The sequence below is a fragment of the Schistocerca piceifrons genome, chromosome X (genome assembly GCF_021461385.2).
Source record: "Schistocerca piceifrons isolate TAMUIC-IGC-003096 chromosome X, iqSchPice1.1, whole genome shotgun sequence".
NCBI classification, from domain to species: Eukaryota; Metazoa; Arthropoda; class Insecta; order Orthoptera; family Acrididae; genus Schistocerca; species Schistocerca piceifrons.
In genome coordinates this window covers 690,163,055-690,182,573 of record NC_060149.1, presented here as the reverse complement: position 1 = coordinate 690,182,573, position 19,519 = coordinate 690,163,055, and the positions used below count along the sequence as shown (strand labels likewise).

The 19,519-nt window shown below is 37.8% G+C and overlaps 1 long non-coding RNA gene across 1 annotated transcript in view; it reads right to left on the bottom strand.

Annotated features, from left to right (window-relative positions):
* The window catches only part of LOC124721917, a 172,499-nt gene extending 160,687 nt beyond the window's left edge, over nucleotides 1-11,812 (bottom strand). The window contains exon 1 of the long non-coding RNA XR_007006410.1: nucleotides 11,619-11,812. This is a non-coding gene — a long non-coding RNA (uncharacterized LOC124721917). The remainder of the gene's footprint in view (nucleotides 1-11,618) is intronic.
* Nucleotides 11,813-19,519: the final 7,707 nt, after the last annotated feature.

Below are 19,519 nucleotides of genomic sequence, written 5' to 3'. Positions count from 1 at the left end.
ATTTCTCTGATGTGATGTCTGATGGCCTCAAGAAAGGCAATGAATAAATTAACTTCAAAATTAGGTGTGGCAGTGATGTCTTTGACATCTCATGCTTTAGAGCCAAACACAGTACCCATCAATGAATTAGCCTAAAGATCCTCTGTCTTGAAGATATCTACCTTTTTAAAATGAAATGATAAGATCATGTACCAAATACCAAAATTCTATGAAGATAAAATATGCACAGCATAGCGTCCCTTCTTATTAAATATCTGTTAAGATGTTACGGGCACCTAGTTACAATGGATGATTACAGGTTACGTAAAGACAGTTTGTTTATAGGTGGTCTGGGAATGTGCATCACATAAAATTCTTACTGCATGCTGTTGTGCAAAACTACTTCATGCCTTAATGTAGCACTGTCCCAGAATGTCATTCTTTATTATCATAATGAGTGGAGTTGGTTAACACGGTCTTTAGATTTTACTCCTCAGATTTTTTGTGATGGCTCAATGACAAACAATGAAGGCCTAAATACAACAAAAGGGTGCAAACAATAGTAGTTGCTGGCTTATGTTATGACAATTGCCTATGTTATAATACCACCAGAGGCACTACTTGTACTACAATCAAGAGAACCGAGTTAATTTAAACAACTAGAAATTTTAATGGTCTTCCACTTATAAGTCACTATGGCTATCAGTCAAAACTTCATGAAAACTGAAGATATAATCATTTGAACTTTTTGTTCAAACTGGATATACAATTATCAACTTCTTAATCAATTATGGCTCCTCCAGAAACATTTTGGATTAACCCAAATTAAACCCACGAATAATCTACAACTTTCAAAAAGGCAACAAATGTGATTCAGCACAAATTTATCCCAGTGATGTTTCGGATTATTGGAAGGTGTTCAAAGTTCTTTCAGTGCTGTGTTAAAGACAATTCATTGGAGAAATTTAGGCGCTTGTCTCATCCTATGATTTAAATATAATGACACTATTTGAGATTAAACAAACCTTCCAATCATGCACATCACTCCGCTGTGTTTAAATCACATTGGAATTATTTGAAGGATGCTACATGGACATGAGGGTACTTGTATCTCACCCCAGGCCACTTGACCTCAGTTCTACTGACCACATCTGGGACAACAGTAAGCAAGGTGTGTGCACCTTACATCCAACTCCGACCAGTCCCTGTGAGTTGTGGGGCCACAATTGAGTTTTCATGGTTCAGAAAAAAATGAAATGATGGTGTGGCATTGATGGCCAGGACACCCCTTGTGGGGAGCTTCGGGTGTCGGGTTGCAAGTCTTATTTTGGGTGAAACCACTTCAGGTGACTTGCGCATCAATGATGATGACAACACAACACCCAGTCCATGAGCAGAGAAATCCCCAGCCCGGCCAGGAATCAAACCCAGGCCTGCTGCATGGCCAGCAAACATGTTACCACTCAGCTAAGCAAGTGGACTCATGGTTCAGAATGGCTCCCAAACACTTCTGATATCTTGTGGACTCCAGCATATGATATGTTGCCATCAATATCCAAATGAAGGGGGATGCTGCATGCTGCTGAGCAGGCACATATAATTGCTCACAAGTTTAAATCTGATACTTAGAGAGTGATTATCTGATTTGGGTCAATTAAGAGTTGTGTAATTTCAGTGTTTAGGAAGGCCAGATATTTGAGAAACATTTGACTGTAACCCCTGACACAATACAGGTGTGGCGTGGTAAGTCTGATAAACTTCTATAAAACCAACAGGAAATTTTTGTTAAGTGGCATTATTGATGTGAAGTGTGGTTCTTATAACAAGTTTTAGCTAGCTTTCAAACGGAGGCAACATGCAGTTGTTTGTTGGTAGCTATCTGATGTGATCAATGTCAAACATTTGATAAAAAGTGACAAAGATGGTTCTTGTTCAGCAAAGAAATATTTTTATTTAAAGAAGTGAACTATGGCCTAGATACAACTCAAGTAGAGGGAATTTGGTGGAAAAAATTGTGGCAGCATTCATAACACTTTATCAGTAACTCCACGACCATGCCCAGAGGAACTAGTGACGCTGACCACCCGCCTTGCCGTACTTTGTCATATGGTGACATTTGGTTGAGTTATGGATGGGCATGGTTCTACACATCACTCTCCTGTCTGTTGTCAGATTTCCAGAACTTGGAGCTTCCACTTCTCGCTCATCTAGCTCTTCAATTGTCCTTACAAGGATGAGTGCACCGTATTCCAGTCCTCTCATCAAAGATCCTAACAGTGCCTGGAATTGAACGCCAGTCCTCTGCATGGCAGTTGGACACAATGACTGCTTTCTGTGGAGATGGAAAACCATTTATAAATGGATAAAATATTTAAATCTCTGAAGAAATGTTTGACAACATTCATGCTATCAGGAAAGAAGAGACTTGCCATAAGATTTACAAGACCGTTGAGAGGGAAGGCACCTCTTATGATTGGATACATAATATCCTGAATTAAGTTCTGCAAACGAAGCAGCTAAACATGCAACTGATTCCAGAGCCAAAATTTCTCAGCCGAAGCAATTTCAAAACATTATTAGAAAAAGCTGAATCATAATTTGAATTTTTGACTTAAATAAATTGTGATTCCATCACACCTTCATGACAAAACTGCACTTTAAACAGTGGGCTGGCAAAGTGAAAGCACCCAAAATACCAAAACCCATTTAGTCAGCAGGAAAAAATAGGTTGATTTATTGGACATATAGGGTATGACTGTGATTGAATATTTGAAAGAGGATCCAATAATGACTGATTTTTATTTTGTACTGTTACTTAACAATGTATTTGCATAGAAATGTAAAGTTCAAGTGAACAAACATATAAAAAGTTCAAGTGAACAAACATATAAAAAAGGACAAAAAATTAATTGTACTGCAGTTAGTTATAACAGAATCATTACAGTAAAGGTTGGTAAAACATAAGGTTTGAGTGTCACAATTTTCAATAAAGCTTTGGGTGTAAACAAATGTGTCCATATGTCACAGTTTGAGACAATTTTCCAGTTACTTCTTTCCTTTGCTACCCTCTCCATTCACCTCAACAACATCAGTGACTTCTGTCTTTCCCTGCATTTTTACCCTCCACAATTCCCTCTATTCACCAAGGTAATTACTACATTGTATATTGGCATGCGCACTATGAATATGCCCCACCCAGGCAGTACGTACATTTTTCCTTGTCTATGCTTTCTAAAACTTACCAATTTCAAAAGTTAGCTGCCCAGTGCAGATTTAATAAATATGACATTTCATTTCCAACAGTATTGATGTCCAAATTGTTATGGAAACCCACTGAAGATCAAGTTTTTATAGAAGCACAGAAAAAATGCTTATCATAAACATTAGGTAACACAAAATAATACTGCAGCCCAGACAAAATACTATGTAATTACATATACTTTTGACATAAAACAAAAATCATGTAACATGAAAAGATTTTTCTTCTCACATAAACAAATATACCTGCTTTCTGCTGTCACTATGTCACCCAGATTTGTTAGCCTTATTATTATTATTAGACTTGTGACATAGCAAGGTGGAATCTGTTATGTTTCTGCACTTCTTAAAGTATTAATTTTTTTACCTGATTATTAGTCACTTTTCATATTGTTAACTGTGTAATATATATGTAACATACACACAGATATTTCAAATCAGTAATTAGACTGAGATTCACTTAAATTCATTGTTTAAGTGATTATTTTGGATATGCTGATTTCATTAAGATAGCTAGCTTTCATTACAACATTATTAATTAGAAAATATGGTTAAAGTCTAATATTGCAGTTCATTATGTGCAATATGTAGTGAGCTAATCAGCATATTAAAATGGCTGGCATTGCAAATTTGCAGCAACATAATTTAAATTACCTGAAACTAATTAACTTATACGATAACTCATATTGGACCTCCAGACATTCACAATTTTCTGTTGTTGTTTTTATCTATGTACTCGCTACATTCTGAACTTTGATATTATACTTTTGGTGATCTAACTTTTCTGTGTAACATGAGACAATTCACTAATTAATAAATCCACAAATTAACAATTTTGCATAATTTACCATCATTTTCAAGATCGCTGCCACACTCGTAAGTAGGATATTCCCAGCGCACTTACGTAAGATGGTTCTGTGTGTGTTTATAATTTAATAATTTTCAGCAAATTTTATAAATGACATTACTTTATTGGTATAAAACCCAGTTAGAAATGAAAAATCTAACCTAGACACTTTTCAAATCATTAAGCAGTTTCTGAAATCAAAAAATATCCTTAGGTCGGGCTTTAAACAGTCAAGCCCCACCCCAAAATAATCAGTTGGTGCTTGATTTAACAACCATGTGAGTCTGCCCTTTGATATCACATGAGTAACAATTATGTCAGTTTGCATATAATGAGTCCACAGTCCAAAAGCTTACAGGTAATACCTGTGTCAGACTATTAGATAAAAAGTCTCGAGTTAGACATTGTGTAACATCTCATGTTACAATTGTGTGTGATAGCAAACATGCAACATCTAAGTTTAACTGCTCTGGGAAACCTAGTTGCTGCATATTTTAATCAAGCTGATACCTTTCAACATGTCAAAAATGCGTGCACTGTGCTTGTTGTGATGTATTTCCACTGTATCAACTCTACAGTGTGTTCACTGATTCTTGTGTCACTCTTCTGAAATGGTGTTACCTGGATCACGAATGGAGATGGGAGTGTGCAGTACCTACCTGTATATGATACGCAAATGTCAAACTGGATCTGGTCATTCAGGATAATACAAGTAGGGGACTGCCACAAATGAAACAAAGAACCCAGTGGTTGCTGCTGCTGTTAAGTTACTGCTTGCCTTTTGTCTCCGCCATTATGTAAACACTTCAGTCAGTTTTTGAACCCAGTGATGGATATGTCGAACTTGGTGAACAGTGAGTTGAAATCAATATATTCTGTGTCAAGATCATGTTGTGGTATTTTTTGTTTTTTTGTTTTGTTTTTAAATACAGATACTGTACATTTATTTGTTTTGTTTCTAAATACAGGTACTGTACATTTATTTCTTGTGTGCATTGGCAGAGAAATCAAGATGAAAACAAAATGCTATTTCACTTAAATGGAAGGTAAATCTGCTTCAGACAGTTAATGAAATATAGAGGTAGAAAACAGCAAACCTTAAGGGTTCGGTTGGTACGTTTCAAGAAATAGAACAATACAGTTCACAGATGTTCTCAATAAAGATAATCAAGCTTTATTATGACTACAGATTGGTTGCAGTCTACATTGCAATCATTACTCAACTATCGTGACACATCAAAGCTGACAAAACTGCCTTATTTTACTACTGCTTATCCAATAAATGTTTTATTGTTCAGGATAAGAAGTAAAAACCTATAAGAAAAGAAATGTGTTATTGGTAGGATGCAATTTCAATTGATCTCTAAAGCTACCCTTATCACTGGGAAAAGTTAAACACTGTGCTGTTTTAAGATTTTGAGAACACTACCAGTGGAATATATAGTGAACAAGATAGCATGGATGGCCTTCATGTTCACCAACTGCATTCTCTATTTGCATAAGTGATTTCTACAAGAAAAATGTGAAGGAGCAACTAATTGTTGACAAGTTTCTATATTGTTACTTTCCTATGGTACCACCAGTCAAATTTGTAATTGATGATGTGTGCACAGCACTGATTACAACAGACAAACACATTTTGGAGATCATTCACACCACGAAATATCACACCAATGTATATCATGACAGGAAATTTGACATTGATTTCAACAGTGTAGTTTCTTTCTCCACTTTCAATATACAGTATGTAACTACAAGTAAATTTTTGTAAGAAAACTGAATTACAGTACTCTAATAAAATTTTACAAGATCAGAAATACAATACTGTTTTCTTGTTCCTTTTTGCATACTTTATTACACAAGAAATTGCGGTTTTCTCAATTTTGCGTTAAATTATTTTCACTGTAGATGTCATATTGCCAGCTAACAGAACTTCAATGTGAATTTGATCAGCCTTTGTGGTAGTGGGTTGTTGTGTCATAATTTGCAGCCTAGAAAAAAGGCTTAGTGACACTACAACACATTTGTGAAAAAAAGATGTGGGCCATTGGGACCTGAGACGTTAAAAATTCAACATTGCATCACGAAACCTGATACAAGCTCAGGATGACTGAGATAGAATAATGAACATCACCTTGCATATGGCTACAATCTAGAAGCACAGGTATATATTTTACTTGTTTTTGTACTATAGTACATCAACATTTTCTCTGCATCTACTTTGATACTATAGTACAACAACATTTTCTCTGCGTCTAATTTTCTGTGCAGATACCCCTGGTATCATACAAAAGACACCTTTGGCATGACAAATACATCCATACAGGCACTAGTGTACTGACTGTTATTAAAGGATCTTTACTACAGTTTGGACTGCAATGATAGTGGAACATTTATGTGATACTGCACTTCTGAAAGTTGTCGCCCACATTGTTATCAAGCATAATACTGAATACACATTTGGTGCAATGATCTGGATCCCCACTGGGTATTGTTTCAAAATTTGGATATCTTCAACAGTGGCCACTACGTCCGGGACACTGTAGACCTCGAAGCGGTAACTGTTTTTCATTTCAATGTATTTCTGGAGCTGCATCCTTACAGGATAACTATTGTCCACATGACATAATAAATATTCATGGCCGTTTCTCAGCACAACGAATACTAGTTACTGTCACACAATGGAAGATAGGGATGCATGTTTCAGTACATCTAAAACGTGTTAGTATGGCATAAAAAGCACAGTTTCAGAAGATAGCACAAAAGCATCCTAAACCGGTAACAGGCAGACCTTAATAAAGCTTTTCAGGACACAAAAGAGTTGTTGCTACATAATTTCTTAAGTATTACTACCATAACCCTGCTGTTCGACTCATCCACAAAAGAGTTGTTGCTACATAATTTCTTAAGTATTACTACCATAACCCTGCTGTTCGACTCATCCAGCATATATGAGTTCATAAAATTTCTGTGCAATGTGATACAAGCACCACAGGGCAAATTTATGTTGCTAGCATTGCCTGTCAGTGTTAGCAGGTGAATTCTTATGCTTCAAAAGAGACGGATTTATTGTCAAGTTGGTACTCCACCAGTTATAATCAAAATACAGTTTTATGTGATATCAGACATAATTCTAGACTCGTTTGAGGATTTATTCATAGGGTGGATGCAGCATATTATCTGAGATGGAGGGTCATTGGCAGAAGTATAGGTAATATCAAGTGTGCCCCAGGAGTGTGAGTTGAGACCCTTGCCTCTCATGTTGTATATGACCTGGTAGACAATATTACTAGTAACCCCAAGAGTTTTTGCAGATGAAGCAGTTGTTTACAGCAATTAATGTCCAGAGAAAGCTGTACAAATATCCAGTCACATTTTGGTAAGATTGCAAAGTGATAAAAAGACTGGCAACTCATTTTAAATGGCCAGAAATGTAAAACTGTGCACTTCCAAAAATTGGGAAATGTAGTAACACGTGACTACAACATCAATGAGTCACACTTGTAGTCAGTCAAATCGTACAAATATTTGGGTGTAAAAATTTTAAGGGTTATGCATGAAATGATCACATTCTCTCCATAGTAGGCAAGGCAGGTGGCAGACTTTGGTTTGTTGGCAGGAAACTGGGAAATGCAATCTGCTTGTAAAGGTGATAGCTTATAAATCACTACTGCATCCCATTTTGGAATATTACTCAACTGTGCGAGACCCATACCAAACAAGGCTAACTGCCAATATTGGTTGTTTGCAAAGAAGGTCAGCACAAATTGTCACGGGTTTAAGTGACTATCAGGAGGGTGTCACGGAAATGCTGAAGAACCTAGATTGGCACATGCTTCACATCATATGCCAATCATACAGTGAGAGCCTACTTACTACATTCCAAGAAACTGTATAAAGTGAAGAGTGCGTGGGAGGGGGGGGGGAGTAGGAGGAGGGTTTTAACTCAGCTAAATTACTTGTCCTGCTTTTTCATAAAACTTGCAAAGAATTATTTTAGGTCACAGGGTTTACAAAAGGAATGGGGGAGGGGAAGAGACTAACTGCTTAATTTTGCAATGAAAACAGACCCATTAATGGATTGCTCTATGTAAACAGTCAACTAAATCGTTTCTGATTTCTTTCACATTTTCTACATTCAGTAACCCTGGCAAGATATGAAAGACCACCAGTCTGTGAAGGTACACGACAAGTCCATGGGAAATTACTGGTCTGCAAAGTATGAAAATTATGAAAGTTAAATACACTTCAAAATATATTACTATGGCTCTGGGACTAAACAGAGTCAACTGGAAAACAAAATTAGTAGGGCTTTACATTAACACACAACACAAACCGGGTCTAGTGCAGCAGGGGATACAACCCGTCGGCTTTGGACAATGACGTCACAAGTCGCCAGATAGCAGTTTACCATTTTCGCTTTTGCTGTTATGTTTCAGTTTCGTTTTTTTTACTGATTGCTTAATAAAGTGGATCTGTTTATTCTATCTCGTGAGATTTTTTTTTAAAAAGCCAAAAAACACTTATCAGCCACTGAAGGGAGCTACAACACTAAGAAGAATCGCTTCGCGATTGGCGACTTGTGACGTCAATGTCCAAAGCCGACGGGTTGTATCCCCTGCTGCACTAGTCCCCACAAACCCCCCCTGCAGACAGCAAGCACAGCCACACGAAAAGCACACAAGGCAAAAACAGAAAACTGCAGTCTTGGTTCTGATGCATGTTATGTGACAACCTGAAATATGAATGACTGGAAGAACTTTGGGAAAGCAGAATTGTTGAGTAGTTGGCAGGTGGAATTCAGACAGTATATATGACAAAATACAAATTTTGACTATACTTTCACTGGGCAGTTAGATCACTGTGTTGTTCTCAGCGTCACTCAAGCTGTCGCAGTACGATCTACGTAAGAATTTCATGGATGGAAAGCCATCAAGGAAAGTATGAGCATTCATTAATGCCACATGATCCCACCCTTCCAGCGCGTCTCTTATATTAATACGGCCCTTTGTGTGACAAAACTATCTGGTCGGAATCACACTGACGAAATTGAAACCGTTGCGGAACTATGGGCACAGCAATTCTAATAGTGACAAAAACAGATGATCTAACTGAGGCGTTTGCATAGTTTTCAACAGCTCCCACAACACCAGCAGATCACACAGCAGCAGCCACAATGACTTAAAGTCCCTTAAATTAATCCCTTGTTCCTAATGTGGCAAGAATCCTATTTCACAAGTTAAATTTCATTCATAAAAACTTCGTAAGTTAATATTCAAGTATAACTGACGCAAATACTAATGAACTACATAATCACTCGTATTGAAATATCTTCCTGCTGTTATCATGCATTTCTACTTTGAGCAACTCTTATATTCTTTAGTTTTGATGAGTTACTCAGAATTCACATACACACAACCAAAAGGTCTAAAGTCTATATTTATTTTTTTGTACAACTTTAAGAAAATCGAATTTCGACTGTATCCTCGGTTTAACTACCAACGTAACAGTTTTACCAACATTAGTTCTTCTTGATTTGCTATCTCTGATATTTCCTTGCGTGACTACATTATATTATGAGAATTACTTTACAAAAATCGTCCCGCATTAGAATTAACAAATATCACACTCATACTTCAGTTATTTTCTACTGAAGGTGATTTTCAGCTACTGAATTCGCTTAAGATACTTTTATTTTTGTTAATAACACACATTAATTTTTACAATAGTATAGGAATGCAATTAAATTTCGTACTAATTACTGAATATTTTTAGCATGTCTGTGTATTTAACGTAATCCTTGGATAATATAACCTTGGTTTTCATATCTGCGCATCTATCAACTTTGATGTAAAGTACGGTTGGGCAGGGTTTGTGGAGGGCAGAGGGCGGAGCTTAGCGTACAGGGGACGGCACTTGTGCCACGGTCATTTCTAACCTTGTGGATTTGGCGGACGATTTATCCACCGGGGAGAAATAGGAAGTGTTGTAGTTTGCCGTGGTTCTGCGCATGCTCAGTAGGTGTAAATACGCATGCGCAGAACGCAGCGTTTCGAGCGGGCTTTCTGCTTGTTATTGTTTTCATTTGTGATCAGCAGACGAGAAATAAATGAGCTGTTTAGGTCTCCTTTCGTTTTTGCGCGAACTATACGTATGCAGAACGACGTTACGTGCGTCAACATAACTCCGTTTATCAAGAGATTCCCATAGGCCACGAAACTCTAGGATCATTTTGTGCACAACATGTAGCTAACGGTTCCACTGTAATGGTGTTCACAAATCCAGAGAAACAAATTAGCGTCATCAGAAGCCGTTGGGTAGTAACAAAACTTGCGTTTACTACACAGCCAGCATGGACGTTATGTGCAATTCAACAAGTAGAATTACTGTTTCCTTTTGCAAGACATACACAGCAGCCATCAATCAAAGCTAGGCCCCGCTTAAAGGGAAGGCATTGAGCAAATCGCTACAAAAATTTCAATAAAAATAATTTTCGATGACGTAGATTCCGTGAGCGTCTGTGTTACAAACGATGCACTAAAACTACGTGCTGTCAAAAAAAAAAAAAAAAAAATCTGCACAATATAGCAAGTCTGAAGTAGTGAGACGGGGAATTTAAGCTCTACAGATATCAGCGCTCAAAATCGGAGACTTATCTACAGCTGCTTCATGATGAAATCAAGTTTGTTGTAATAAATGGGGTTCAGATAGAAATTCTGTCAGTACGGTACTAACTGCGTTTACAAGGACTGTACACTTGGATTAAATGTCACTAGTTTTCATGTAACAATTCTTCGTGTACTGGACGAATTGTGCCATGTTTTCGAACAGGGGTGATCTTCGTGCTATTTGTTAAAGGTCCTGAATTACTTTGCGGTACGCCCTCTTAAGTCAAAGTATTTATTTCCGAGATGGCAGAGGTGTTTCACAACGTCTAGTAGAATCTCGTGGAGCCACCGAAACATTGTATTGTTCCTGTGATGATGACCGCCGCTTGCAGAAAAATGTATCTCCAAAATCACAGGACGCGAGAAATGGACGGAAGTTTACAAAATTATTAGATCAATAATGGAACAGAAAAAGCTTTTTCTGAATTTGTCTGATGAGGATAACAATCAAATGCAAGACGACTCTAATTGTTGAGACTTGCAATTTTTCTAAACCTCCATAAATTGAGTGTCGTAATCTGGGCCTATTGCTAGCGCCACTGGGCGGATCTAAATACGAGCATGCACTTAGAACAAATTCACACATAATAAAACACATATCTAAACGATTAGATTTTCCCATTTGTTCATTGATTCGGTAATTGCGGGACAAATTGTATGACAAGAGTAACATATTTAAATAAAAGCAAAGTAACATCAAAGCTTTCGGCCATAAGGCTGTGGCACAGTGCAGCTCACCGTCGAAAACATGGTTTGCAAAAATGATACGCGGAAAGTGCTCTCAGAGAAAGGTAATGAGACATACTGCTTGAAGAAAATAAAAATAGTTCATGCAAATGCGAGCTGAGGCGCCATGACTGTCAAACCTGTATTGATGCTTTCGCATGTAGCTGTATTGATTCAACAAAGTTTATGTGCAAACACGTCCGTCTGGTTTGCCGAGTAGCAGCACAAAATGATATTGACGGCGAATGCTCCGACAGCTGTTTAGTTATTGATTAATCAGGCTACAAAATCCAGTACGGCGAAAGCGTCTACAAGCAAGGAAGCGAAGCGGAAAGAATTGGTTTGCTTCAGCCGCGCATGTGCAGCTTTGGCGTCATTTCCGCCGACAGAAATACGTAACATCGCACTCGGTGCCTCAGAGATGATATGTACAAAACACACACACACACACACACACACACACCTGTGCTGATTGCGAAGCTCACTCTTTCTGAACAGAAAGCCACCACAAGTGTTGCTTAAGAAAATAAATGTGACAGACTCTTCGTGCCTCCAATAAAATAATACTGATCGGTGGGGCCTGAGTGTGTGAGTCGGTGTACGCTTGTAGGTCACCTTTGTACGTTTTTCTCGAACAACTCGAAAACTACGGCCTCTAGCAGAAAGTATCCCAGTACAAAACTAAATACATTACATTTCCTATGAAAGGTGCTGTTCATTTTTTCTGTAGGACTAATAGTTTGCGCGTAGCGAGCGAGAGAATAAGAGCGTTGTTTATGAAGGCTTGTTATAACATTGCGGGTTGCATAAAACGATATCGGTAGGGGCAGCTGAATCGCTCTTACAGTGCTTGATTTGTAAAAAGAGAGGGTCCGGGGTACTGTAACCTTTAAGTGTGCGTTTTTGACATTTTGACTTAGAAAAACATTACTTTATTACTTTTCTGAGGATTTTAAAATTGTGAAGGCAGCATTTGTTTTACATCGCTTCACCTGCAGTAGAGGTTCTATCACGTCTCAGAATGTGCCGCTCTGGTTTTCCTCATCAGAAGTACGTACAGTGTACTGGTGCGTACTGTCACAAATCAATGGCTTCTAATACAAGCTTGTCATCTGTAGGAGGACTAGGCATTTGTTTCGGGTATATCATGACAACAGGCTCCCCTTTCTTACAAGGGCCTCAACCAGTTTAGAGCTTACTTGAGAGTGTACACAAAAGATAGACTGGAGCACACAAACACCACAGAAATTTGATCAGAATCACATATTCTTCATCAAAATGTGCAATCTACTAAAAATAAAGTACACTAGCTTGAAGTTGAATTACAGTGTTTGAATATCGTGCTGGTAGGCCTATGCATTATAGACCACTGGTGTAGAGAAAACAAAATACCATGTTTAATACTAAGCTGTGAATGCGCAAGTTGCTACTGTACAATTACGGGTAACTTAAAGGATGGGGGATCATGTATTCATATCAGAAGGGGGATACATTTTAAATCTAGAGAAGATCTGATCACAACAGTGTAGATAAACATTCTTAGCTGAAAGCCTTAGAACTAACAGAGACAGACATCCATAATAAGAAACCCATTCTGTCTGTGTATTAATCACCAAGTGGTAATGTGAAAGCTCTTTTTCAGAAAGTTTACTGGAGCTCTAGAAAAAGTCTCAGCTCCCAAAACTAATATAACAATATGTACAGACATGAATATTAAAATGTGTTGAGGGTGAAACTTGTAATAAGTCCTTATACATTTTCAACATTTTTGGTGTGGCATAAATGGTGAACACTGCTGCTAGGGTATCAAAGTTCAGCATGAGTCTTAGAACATGTACTTACAGGTATTGACAGGAAAATTGTTAACTATTTATAAAATATCAGGTGTCTCTGCTCATTCTACTACAAACTTATTTGTGCACTGTTATACAGTTATTAAATTTAATAGTTTTCAGTGGTGTTTCGTGCTGTTTGTGGTGAAATAATGATTTAATAAACTTTTGGGAATGTTCACTCGCAGTGTTTTTTATAGTTTTCTGTGTGTTGAAGTCGTTTAGTAAATTTGTTGCTTTAGTTCTCAACTGACGTTTCTTATTGTTTCTAGTGAAATATTTCAGTAAAATTTTCGTTCAGTGTTTTCACTGCATTTAGTGTTCCAGTGGTCATTTGAATTTTTTGGTTTTAGCTACTAATTTTGTGAAGTTTTGTTGGTATTGGTATTAGCTGTGATGTAGTAGTATTACAACAAGTAGTGGCTTTCTTAGTAGACAGAGAATTTCGAGACCACTATTGTTAGTTCTATAAATAATTCTACCGGTGTAACTGAACTTTGGTAACATAGACATACAGGTTTTTTTTTTTTTCCTGTACCTGTAAAATGAGTGAGAGGCGTGGGCTCTGTCATAGGTTTGTGAGTAGTGGATTACAGTGTGGGATTTGTTCAAAGTATTTTCATTGGGAGGAATCCAGTGGGGAAGCCAGTGGGCATTCTAGTGAGATCCTCTCCTGGGAATGCATAATCCGTATAGAAATAAGTTGATAGAGAAGTAGGAGCATAAGATCTGTGCCCTTCAGGTGCAGTTACAATGCGCAAAGGAGGAACTTGATAGGTTGAGGAGGGTGAAGGGTGGTGGGGAATGGGAACTGGCAGTTGGCAAAAAGGCAGCTAGGAAGGAGAGGTATTCAGACAGTTTTACTTTGCATATATGCAATAGATTTGACCAACTGTCTGAGATGAGTGGAGAGGAGCCTCGTGTAGTTGTAGATGTAGGAAACATGCAGCAGTCCTCAGTAGTTAGGAGGCTTATGTTAGTTGCAAAGTCTAACAGAAAGAAGAAGGTTCTGCTGCTAGCTAGTTCTTACGGTAGAGGTGTGGGCCAGCAGTTGCAGGAAGTGTTGGAGAGTGAGTACCAGGTCACCAGCATTGTGAAGCCGAGTTCAGGGTTGGCTCAAGTGACTGACAGCATAGGGGAGTTACGTAGGAATTTTACGGAGGAGGATCAGGTAGTGCTAGTGGGTGCAGCAGGAAACAGTCTTGATAGGGACGGGGAATATGATGTAGGTGGTTATCTGGTAAAGATAGCTACTCAAACGTGGCACTAATGTGCATTTCATGCAATTGTTTCGGTGTCATGATTGGCTTCACCTTAATGTGGCTGTTAGGTGTGTTAACATGGGGCTGGGGAGGGCACTGATGACAGAGGGCATGGGTCACATCTCAGTGGTGCCAGTTGGGTCTATCAGTAGATCAGGTTTCACTAGGCATGGCCTGGACCTCAAAAGGTATTGGAAGGGGAGGCTGGCAAAGCGTATAGGTGACAGTGTGGTGGTGGTGGTGGTGGTGGTGGTGCTGTTGGGGTCACTCATGGAAAAATTCCTGTAGTAGTTGATGTTAGAGCTGCACCTTTTTTAGATTGAAGTCAGCTGATAGGTATACCTGCTTAAAGAAAGTCCCCATAACTAAGGGCTCACCTTCCGATGATGTAATGTTTCCAAGTAGAGAAGGATTTCATCAAAATATAAGAGGTATTAGAAATAAAGTTAGTGAACTGCTTATAGATGTTGACTCTGAAATTGTTGGTATTTCAGAGCACCACTTAAATAATTTGACAAATCAGAGGCTTCCTTTACTAGGATACAGATTAGCTGGCTGTTTCTCAACAAGTTCCTTGTGGGGTGGGGGAGTGGCTATGTACTTGAAAAACAGTATTCCATTTGAATCCATAGACATATCATGACACTGCACTGAACAGATATTTGAATGTTGTGCAGGGACAGTTGAATTTAGTGAAACTAAACTTCTAATTGTTGTTGTTTGTAGGTCCCCTAACTACAACTTCAGAGCATTTCTGCTCAAGCTAGAGGGGGTTCTTGATTCACTTTGTAGGAAGTACCAGAAATTAGTTATATTTGGTGATTTCAATATTAATTTTGTATATGCTGGTGCAAGAAAAAGGATGTTGGTAGATTTCCTAAATTCATATGATCTGATGCAATCTGTTTTTTTCCCAACAGGGGAACAGTAGCACAGCCATAGACAATATTTTTATTCATTCTTCATTACTAGATGGGCATTCTGTTAGTAAAAGTGTGAATGGCCTTTCAGACAATGATGCACAAATTTTAACACTAAAAGGCTTTTGTACTCAAACAAATGTCAGATTTAATTACAAACTATGTAGGAAAGTTAATCCAACAGCAACAAGAGTTTTTTTAAGCCTTGTCAAGGAACAAGAGTTTATAGTGCCGATAACATAGATAACAAATACAATGCTTTTCTTAACATATTTCTCATGCTATTTGACGGTTGTTTTCCATTATAATGTTCTAAATGGGGTACTAGCAGTAAAAGGCAGCCTGGGTGGCTGACTAGTGGGTAAGGATATCATGTAGAACAAAGTGGGAATTATATCAAAACATTGGAAGTGGTCACAATCAAGCTACAGTAGCCCATTACAAACAGTTTTGGAAGGTGCTTAAAAATGTTCTTCGGAAGGCAAACACTATGTGGTATGCAAAAAGAATAGCTAATTCACAGGATAAAATTAAAACCATATGGTCAGTTGCGAAGGAAGTGTCTCGTCAGCAGGACAAGGTCAACGATATAAAGTCAGTTCATAGTAAAAATATTTCTCTTACTGATAAGTCAGATATATGTTCAGTACTTAACTTTCATTTTCTGAGCATTGCTGGTGAATTAAATAAAAATTTACTTTCTACAGGGAACCATATAACTCTCTACGCAAATAAGTTTTTGAGATTGCTGTCTGCAATACTGCTCTGTGATACAGACAAGGGGGAGACTGAGTCAAAAATTAAATCACTGAAGACTAAGGACTCTCATGGATATGATGGAGTGCCTAACAGAATATTAAAGTACTGTGCTGTACATGTTAATTGTGTACTTAGCCATATTTGTAATTTTTCATTCAAGAATGGTTAGTTTCCTGAATGATTAAAGTACTCAGTAGTAAAGCTGCTTTTTAGACCTATTTCTATGCCATCAATGTTTGCAAAAGTTATTTAAAAGGCTGTATTCTCTTTTCTCTACGTGGCACTGGATGGGTTAAACGAAAGGTTTCGAACGCTGGGCATCTTTTTTGTTTTAACAAAGGCGTTTGATTGTGCTGATCACTAAATTTTCCTCCAGTAGTTGGATCATTATGGAATATGGGGAGTAGCTCACAATTGGTTCCCATCTTACTTCAGCAACAGACAGCAAAAGGTCATTATTCACAGTGTTGAGAATGGCTGTGATGTGGGGTCTGAGTGTGGTATTGTCAAGTGGGGGGTGCCCCAGGGATCAGTGTTGGGGCCACTCCTGTTCCTTATTTACATAAATGATATGCCCTCTAGTATTACAGGTAACTCTAAAATATTTCTGTTTGCTGATGACACTAGCTTGGTAGTAAAGGATGTTGTGTGCAACATTGGTTCGGTTTCAAATAGTGCAGTACATGACCTAAGTTCATGACTTGTAGAAAATAAACTAATACTAAATCACAGTAAGGCTCAGTTTTTACAGTTTCTAACATACAATTCAATAAAACCTGACGTTTTAATTTTACAGAATGGGCATATGATTAGTGAAACTGAACAGTTCAAATGTCTAGGTGTTCAGATAGATAGTAAGCTGTCATGGAAAGCCCACATTCAGGATCTTGTTCAAAGACTTAATCTTGCCATTTTTACTGTTCCAACGGTATTAGAAGTGAGTGATTGTTCGACACGAAAATTAGTCTACTTTGCTTATTTTCATTCGCTTATGTCACATGGTATTATATTTTGGGGTAACTCTTCCCATTCTAAAAGGATATTTTTGGTTTGGGCAGTAAGTGGTGTAAGTTTGCAAACCTCTTATTGACCCATATATATATATATATAACGAAAGTCCTGGCAGGTCGAAAGACACACAAACATACACACAAAATTCAAGCTTTCGCAACAAACTGTTGCCTCATCAGGAAAGAGGGAAGGAGAGGGAAAGACGAAAGGATGTGGGTTTTAAGGGAGAGGGTACGGAGTCATTCCAATCCCAGGAGCGGAAAGACTTACCTTAGGGGGAAAAAAGGACGGGTATACACTCGCGCACACACACACACACATATCCATCCACACATATATATGAATTTTGTGTGTATGTTTGTCTTTAAATATGTATACACTCGCACACACAGACTCTTTGTCTTTAAATATGTCTGCTTGTGCCTGTATATGAGTGGATGGATATGTGTGTGTGTGTGTGCGAGTGTATACCCGTCCTTTTTCCCCCCTAAGGTAAGTCTTTCCTCTCCCGGGATTGGAATGACTCCTTACCCTCTCCCTTAAAACCCACATCCTTTCGTCTTTCCCTCTCCTTCCCTCTTTCCTGATGAGGCAACAGTTTGTTGCGAAAGCTTGAATTTTGTGTGTATGTTTGTGTTTGTTTGTGTGTCTATCGACCTGCCAGCACTTTCGTTCAGTAAGTCACCTCATCTCTGTTTTTATATATATATATATATATATATATATATATATATATATATATATATATATATATATACACACACACACACACAATTCTTGTTGCCATTATTAGCTTATTCCCAAGAATAAGCAGATTTCACTCAGTTAATACTTGGCAGAAATCAAACCTGCATTTGGATCAGACTTCCTCCTTCCTCACTTCTTGTGCAGAAAGGTGTGCAGTATACTGCTGCATCCATTTTCAATAAGCTACCACTCGCATTCACAAATCTTTGCAGTAATCCACGCACTTTCAAATTGAAACTCAAGAGTTTCCTCATGGGTCACTCCTTCTATTCTGTTGAAGAGATCCTTGAAAAATTAAGCTGATTATTATTGTATTGTTGATTGTGTTTACTTAAATTATGGATTGACTTTTTTGGGTTCACAAACAGTTATTTTTTATCTGTTATTACTTTTATGTTGTAATTTCATATACTGACACATTCTGTGACCTTGGAGATTTGCTCCTCAATTTGATCCTATGGAACTTGATGTGTAAGTAATTAAAAATATACTGTCAGATAAAAAAGCTACAGGCAGTCTTGGTAAAACCCAGAAAACTGCAAATCTCAAAAGGATTTACATCTACATCCTTCTCAGAAGGTAAAACGCACGCCTTTTTTAGGGCATCGGCAAATCAAACCTAGGATGAGGTGTCTATGGAAAACAATAGAGATGCTATGTCCTCTAAATTCTATGCATTGTTTAAATTAATTTTTAAGGAGACATTTCCAAAAGTAGCCAGTTAAACAAGGGCCGGTCAGGAAAATAGATGGATAATTGTGGGTACTTAAAAGTCCTCCCATTCACTTCAATTTCTTAGTTCTCTGCCAAAGTAGTACAGTAATCTTTCCTAGATTACTATCACAGGCACAGAACAGAATAATCTACTCCAACCAGTGCACCTCCTCATCCTACAAGCGGTGCTTTAACTAGCAAAGCTATCCAGGCAGTTTCTGTTCTTAGTATATATTGATGACACAGTACAAGACATGGACAAAAAGTTGTCTTAGCTGATGACAGCAACTACCAGGGAGAGCAAATGATACGCTCAATAATGATAATTAGGCAGTATATAATAAACTAACATCAAACATATGGAAAACGCACAGTACACAGTTCACCATAAAGAGGAAAAACAACTCTGTTGCATAAAGCACAGGCGATAAATCTATAGGTTGGACAACAAACAAGTTTTTAAGGATGAATATTGATTGTCAGTTAACATGAAATGAACACACAAAGCTACTGGCAACAATAATGTCATCAATGTGTTCTCCTCTTGGGGTTCTATCATCAGTTTGCAACAGCAAAAGTCTTGTGGGGAAGAATTATTTCTGCGTATACTCATTTCTTAGCTACGGGATTCTTTTCTGGGGTCAGTGGCACAAAACATGGACACTATTTTTAAACTGCAGAAAAGGGCTGTTGTCAGGCTCTTTGTAAAGAACTGTTTTAAAAAAACTGATTATGTATATTGTACTGAGCGTGAACATCAATCAGTATTTTGGAATATCAGGCAGAACATTACTAA